Genomic DNA, 7,391 nt, shown 5'->3' on the forward strand with positions numbered 1-7,391 from the left:
TCTTGAAATATACATGGTTGGTCTCGTTTGACGATTGATTAGGTGGATCAACGGTTTGAGTAATTTGATTGGTTGGCTAGGATGCATGCTTGTTTGATTTCGATTTTGAGTCGTGTTCTATATTTGCATTATGGGGTGGAGTATGTTGTTTGGTTGTTGATTATCGTTGATTGTCTTGCTTGAGGACAAGCAAGAGTTTATCTTGGGGGAATTTGATAGGTCCTATTTTGCACATGTTTTAGGTGGGTATCTAAGCTCATTTGATTACAAAATTAGAGATCTTTAGTGCAAATTTGAATTATTTGCTTAAGTTGTGCTCTACTACTCTTCGTTTGTGTGTTTTGATGAATTTCAGGTGATTTATATGCAAATGGAGTATGGTTGGCTAATCTTGAGTATAATAATCATGGATTATGAAAACATATTGCTTAAGAATATCAAAACATGTGTTCAAGACGAACTTGAGTGAAAATGAAGCAAAACGTTGATGAAATACTTGACAAATATGACACCTGTTCACTACTATGCTCATAACATTTGATATTCAAAATATAATGGAGTGATTCAAATTGCATTGGAAAGTAGACTTGAAGTCCTTTCCAACGATATATTACACGCCTGAAACGGAGCTCCGGATATGAAGTTATGACTGATTTAAGATGAGTTAAATACAAACTATTTGCTGCAGCCTCTACGTGCCCGATCGGGCATGGTCCGCCCGGTTGGACCGGGCACATAGGAGTTAGATGATTTTTGGTATTTTCGAAGGTAGCAAGCAATTTATGAAGACCGCCCCACGCGCCCGATCGGGCAAGGTCTGCCCGGTTGGACCGGGCACGTGGTGGAAGAAGTGCTACGAAGGAAAGCAACTCCGTACTCTCACCGCCCGATCGGGAGGTGCTTGCCCGGTTGGACCGGGCACAGTTATGCGACACTCCGTATTATTATTTTCTTATTTTTAGGTCATTAAGGGTATAAATACCCCTTGTAATCTTCATTAGAAAGGAGTTTTAATTTTTCCTTTAGTCCTCTTTCTCTCTCTAGAATTCTAATTTATCATTTTGAAGCAATTTTAATTCCTTGCACAAGATTTGAGCATTGTTCTTTAAAAATTTAATTCCTTTCAATTGAAGAATCCTTGGTATTCACTTCTACTTCATTCTCTTTCAATTATAATTGCTTTTCAATTATGTTTTCCATATTTATGATTGTTATTGTTTCTTTCAATATGTGTGAGTAGATTTTCTATTCCAAGATCTAGAGTAGCCCAATTATGATTGATGCATGAATTAAAACTCTAAATTCTCTAATGACTTTTACAATTTCTATGATAATTTGATTGTGATTATGCCAATACTAGGTTAGACGTAATCTTAGTATTGTGATTATTCCATTGTTTCTATCACAACGTGAGTTGGATTTAAACGGATTTGAGTAGATCAATTTAGGGTTTGATTTTCAACATGAGAATAGATCGGTTGATGATTGGGAAGTGAGAGTAATGTGTTTAATGTCTCTAATATGCATGATACCATGAGAATAGGCTTGATTGTATGTTAGGGAAGCCATTGATACTCGAGAGAGGTCCTTGGTATTGATTAGGGTTTACTTTTCCCCGTTCAATTGGAATTGTATGTTAGGGGTAGAAATATAATTGCATCATTCGTAATTGTGGTGATACTTGATCTTGGATGTTTTAATTATTTGATTTCTTCATATTCTTTAGTTTATTTTCGAATTTTCCATACATTAGTTCTTTAGTTAATCGATCATTGTTGAATTCTGCTTAGTAATTACTTGAGTCTAAATAGTTATTGGTGAACCATAGTCTCTTGGGATTCGACCCTTACTTGCCAGTCTACATAGTAGTAGTTAGTTAGGTTATTTTTGCTAGGTACGCGACACGCCTATCAACATGTGATTCAGGATTTATTGTCCAAGCAATGGTTCCCACTCATTTTTATGATTCGAGACCTTCTACTTGACAACTACAATCATTAACGTTCAACAACGAACTTTTCCATTTAACATCTTTCCTTATTATTGCCTTTAAGGCAACAATATTCTCAACATATATTTTAGTAGCCTCCCTGATGATGCCTTGCTTGGGTTTCACTCCATGCGACTCACAACGATTTGGGATACCCTAATCACTTGTGAGCATGGAAATTTTCCTTAAATTCCTGCGCATTATACATGGATGCACATCCATGTTACCATTCTCAAGCCACGACACTTCTTGCCTCGTGCTTATAAATGTCTTCCTTGCTAAGGATCTAATCCTTGTTAAGGTTTGTGCTTGCAACATCAAAACTCAAATTATATTTGTTTCCATGCGTCAAGAACTCATCCAACTACTTATCTAAGTTCTTTGGATGTTCTTGACTATAATCTAATGATCTAATACTTAGATTAATGTCGATTGGTTTTATATACGTACTTCACATGCTCTAAGCATTTAAGTCATCTGACGATTCCATATCATAGCTTTACATGATGGATTTAATTCTAGAATTATTCTCAATTTTATTCCATCCATGTAACATTTAGCTCATACAGTTACACTGAGTCTTTCCAAATTGTTCGCTATATGATGTGGTTGAAAGTCTCCTACTAGAGTCTTTCTCGTTTGACTTAGTACTTAGCCTAGCTTATACATAGGTCAAACATTTACTTAGCTTCATACATATGGGTCTAAAGACTTTCAAAGTCCTTCATGTTTAACATGGTAATTTCTTTTACTCATTTAAACATTTAATTAAGTCTATACCATAGAACTTAATTCCCAAGATGTACTAAGTATCGTCTTTAGCTCGGCCCATTGTCGAAAATACTTTCAAATCTAAACATTTAGCATTTGATGGTTGTTTCACAATAGAGTTTGTAAACTTCTTGTTGGACCATTACTTTTGCTCCCACTAAACTTCTTGTTCATTAGAATTTCTATTTTTCTCCATAAGTCAATCCTTTTATTAACTTTATGAGAAAACACGTTCCAATTCCTTCATGCAATGCTTCCTTTAATCCTATGACGGATTCCATGTGCTTGCTTTCAAATCTAGCATTATTTATATTTTCAAAACCCTTAGACTATTCCATAGTCACTTCCAAAATCCCATTTTGGGTAGGCGGTTTTTGTATCTATTTTGCTATATTTCATATGTGCTATTTTGCTAGATCAATCACGAAAAGACTTGAGCATTCCGATTGGTGAATGGGATTTTAAAATCAACTCCTTGATATTAATTATATCCTTTACAACCAATCTAGCTATGTATGCATATACATTTCCACATTTGTTAGTTTTCTCCTTGAAAACTTATTTGCAATCGATGGGTCTTTCACCTTTCATGCAAATTAATCAAGTTTCAAACATGATTTTCAAACATGGAGTCTATTTCGGATTTTCATGGTCTTTAACCATTATTCGGAATTTGGATTTGTCGTAGCTATCTTACAAGACATTATTCCTTTACTATCTAATAGTAAATAGTATGCTTGTAAGTCTTAGGTTTGTTTCTAACTTAATAGAAAATTTATAGGATTCAATCCAAGCCTTTGGTGAATTCTATACCTATACGGGGCAATTGCATCAAACACTGAGTTTTAAGGCGCTTTCAAAGCCCTTTTATTATGTTGATCTTACTCCAACATTTTTAATGTTTTGTGAGTAATGAATTCTCTTTTAAGGCACTTGTAAAGTCCTTTTGAGTATTCTTGATCAAGCATTCTCATGAAGTCCTTTAAGGTCTTCCGAGATTCTCAGTTCTAGTTTGTTGCTAAGTTCGATGGTCATCGAGTTCATTTGTCTCCCACTTGTCGTTTTGGAAACGTGTTACTTTCCAGAAAGACACTACTTAGAGCAACAAACAATTTTTGTTCTCAATTAGGATGTGGAGGTAATACCCGTAGTCTCACTTGAATGCTTACAAAGAGACATGTATATTGTATTTGGGTAAAAGTTCGTTGTGAAACAAACAGTTAGCTCCTAATTGAGCTATCTTAGTCTTTATTGAGTCATTAAGCTCCCACTGAGTCACCTAGCTCCCACTGAGCCACTTTGCTCCCACTGAGCTAGTGAACTCCCACTGAGACTAAGAGCCTTAGACATATACTTGAAAAGACTTTTAGAAGTTATTTCTATCCATAACTGAATATGGCGTCCTTTCTTAGCTTCGACACATTGTTTAGTGTAACATTAGTCATTTGTGCAAATCTTTAATAACTTTATAGGAAGGGTTGTGAACCATCATTGTTCGAGTCATTTTCAAATGACACCGAGGTCTCCATGAAGACACACTATGTTCTTTGTGGAGTTATTTATGAAAATTTCCATTCATAACTTTGAGATAGTCACGCTTGGCACAAGCAAACATCGCTCGATCTAATCTAGACTTTTTGATATCTTGCCAAGTCGATTCTGTACTTCACTGAACTCTTGAGCTACTCAAGTCAAGTTTGTTCACATTTGATGAATATAGCCATATCCTTTCAAATTCTTTGTGAAACGTTGAAGTAATTGAATCCTCTTTAGCCTTCGGAGTCAACTGTCTATACCAAGAACAATAACTCTCTGTTTTGTCGGTTTCAACAAGTAAGACTTGCTTGTCTTAGAACGATTCCAAATCGAGCAACTATCAAGAGTCTATCTAATAGAGCCTTTGAGTACGTTCTTGTCGATGTGACATTGCTAAAGATGTTCGAAATGCAAATCAAGCCCATGACTTGAACTTAGTGAGTTTATCATGTTTAGGGAAATGTTTGTTTATAATCAGGCATTCTTGACTCAATGCTTGGATAACCATGCCATTCAAATAAATCTCGCAACTATTATTTGATTTTATTTGTGAGTCTTTTCGTGTGTAAACGGATCAATTGCTGATCAAGATTATTATTCAAATAAATCTGAGCAACTATTATTTTAGAAATGCTTTTCATGTCTTTGAGATCTATTCTCAAGGATTTCCTTTACCAATCATGGAAACAATATTATTTGATTTAGAATACTATAAATATAAGTGCTAAGTATAACCATTTATCAAGAACATAATAAGTTTGAAATTTAATAGCATTCATGCAAACTTCAATCTTATTAAACGTCTTATTTACGCATAATAATTGTCCCTATTTGGCGAAAATAAGGCGATTCCAAGATCCGAAGAAACAAAGAGTGGTTAAGCATGCTTTGGCTTGTCTTAAACACTCAATCTTCTAGGGTAAGCATTGCCTTGCTAATGGCTCTAAGCCATTCTTGGTTAGACAATCATCGCATCTAATGCATCTTTGACGATGTATCTCTTTTGCCACGGTATGTGAGGACTCCTCACTCATACCTATGAGTTAAACCAAAACCAACGTGCACACCCGGTGTGCCTTATGCCCCTTGGAGAAGTGATGACACCTCGCTTTGGCGTAGCCTACCATCACCATCGTCCGGTTAGTAAGTGTTGTTTTGGAAAGGCAAGTTTGACTCAATGTTATTAGGGACCTAGGATTTCTATGTTGGTTGATTTAAGTGAACTTAACTAATCATCGCAACATCAAGAAAACCTAAACATGTATCTAACAAATAATTCACATATATATAAGCATAAAATATAAAGCGAAATTATAGATGCATATTGGCAACTAGCATGACCCCTTGAAATCTTCATATCTTCAAAAGGTCTTCATTTGCAATTCAAGGCTTTGTCTTCCAAGATACGCCGTCTTCAAGACTTAACCAAACTATGCAAAAACTAGTGTCTACGACTAGGAATAATCTAAATATAAAGGTACAAAATACTTAACGGTGCGTAGACCGTATTTAGATTTACCAAAATACATTACGGCACGTAGTCCGTATTTTCTATCCTAGTCGGGCCCCACTAGTTGCCATTTCATAAAACTTGTGAGAGAGAATATACATTCCATTCATCCATTCACTATTTGTGAATGGCCCATGCAATTTACAAAATCAAACAAGTAAAATGCATTTAAACAACGCGCGCACTAGTAACTAATCTAGGTGGTTAATCCGATTAACACGCCTAATTAAAACTAGTCAAAGTTGTTTAACCGATTATGTAATTGACGTCATTAATAATTGAAGCTTCCACTAAATTCCGCATTTCCCTTAATTAATCAAATTAATTAAGTCGGTAGCAACTAAACTTGTTAAAATAAAATTTTGCCAATGCCGCTCAAAACCGAGGCCTAGCCTCCTAAAATTTTAATTAAAATAAACAAAATTAATTAAAATAAATAAAACAGCAAAATAAGCAATATTACGGCTAGTCACCTCACCGCACCAAGCATACGCACACACCCAAAAAACCGCACACACGGCCCACGGCACGCGGCCGCGAGCTGCTACCACGGCACAGCCGCGCGTGGCAGCTGCAGCCCGCGTGCTGCTATCGTGTGTGGCTGCTGCCGCGCGTGTGGCCGCAAGCAAGGCGGCGCTGCCACGGCCTCGGGATTTGATCCCCTTTCGCGAGACAAAAACAATTAATTCTAAATTAATTTTAGAACTAATTTAGAGAGCAAAATAGAATTTTAAACAAGTCTAAATTAATAAAATTTTCAAAGTGCAAATAACCAAAATAATTCCAAGAACCATTCTTAATTAAATTGGTTTAGCTTGGTGCAACATAAAATTGAGAATTTGACAAAGTAAAGGGAAGTTGGAAAAATATGAACTTTAATGTTCAAATGAAAATTCCAACATCTAAATTTTGTGAATCCTTGAAAATTATATCTTCCAACATGAAGATAACCAAATCTCTATCACAAAAATCGAAACTTTATGTTTCCAATCAACTCAAAATGATTAAAACAACAAAGTTTAACACAAAATTACATGGAATTTAGTGGTTTTTAAAGTTTCAATCACTTATCACAAATAAAGATTGAATCTTTAACACTTAGGAAGCCTCAAAAATAAAACTTTCACACTAAAAAGCAATTAGTTTGCAATTATGTGAAAATAAATCAACCTTTAAGCATCAAATACTACCAAGTAAGTGTGCTTTAAGGGGACATAAAAATATAGAAAATAATGCAAATAATCAACCATATAATCAACAATTTATGCCATTAATTTCAAGGTTAGAAAAGACTTAAAATTTTTCGTCAAAAATGAAAACCCCCTCGAAAAAGGCATTTCTGGTCAGAATTTGGCTAAAATCACAGGCCCTTGGGGGTGAAAACCTTTCCAGAACACGTTTTCCACCCAAAATTCACTAGTCTTGGGCGAAAATCTGAGTTATGGGCCAAACTCGACATTAAAAACGGGATTAAAAAAATAAAACCGAGCTACTAATCTAATTAGCAACTTAAACCAGAAAATTAAGCCAAAATAAACCTTGAAAAACATGATTATAAAAATAAACGAGCGGGGCTCCGATACC

This window comes from Chenopodium quinoa, unplaced genomic scaffold (genome assembly GCF_001683475.1).
Source record: "Chenopodium quinoa cultivar QQ74 unplaced genomic scaffold, ASM168347v1, whole genome shotgun sequence".
In the NCBI taxonomy this organism is placed as follows: Eukaryota; Viridiplantae; Streptophyta; class Magnoliopsida; order Caryophyllales; family Amaranthaceae; genus Chenopodium; species Chenopodium quinoa.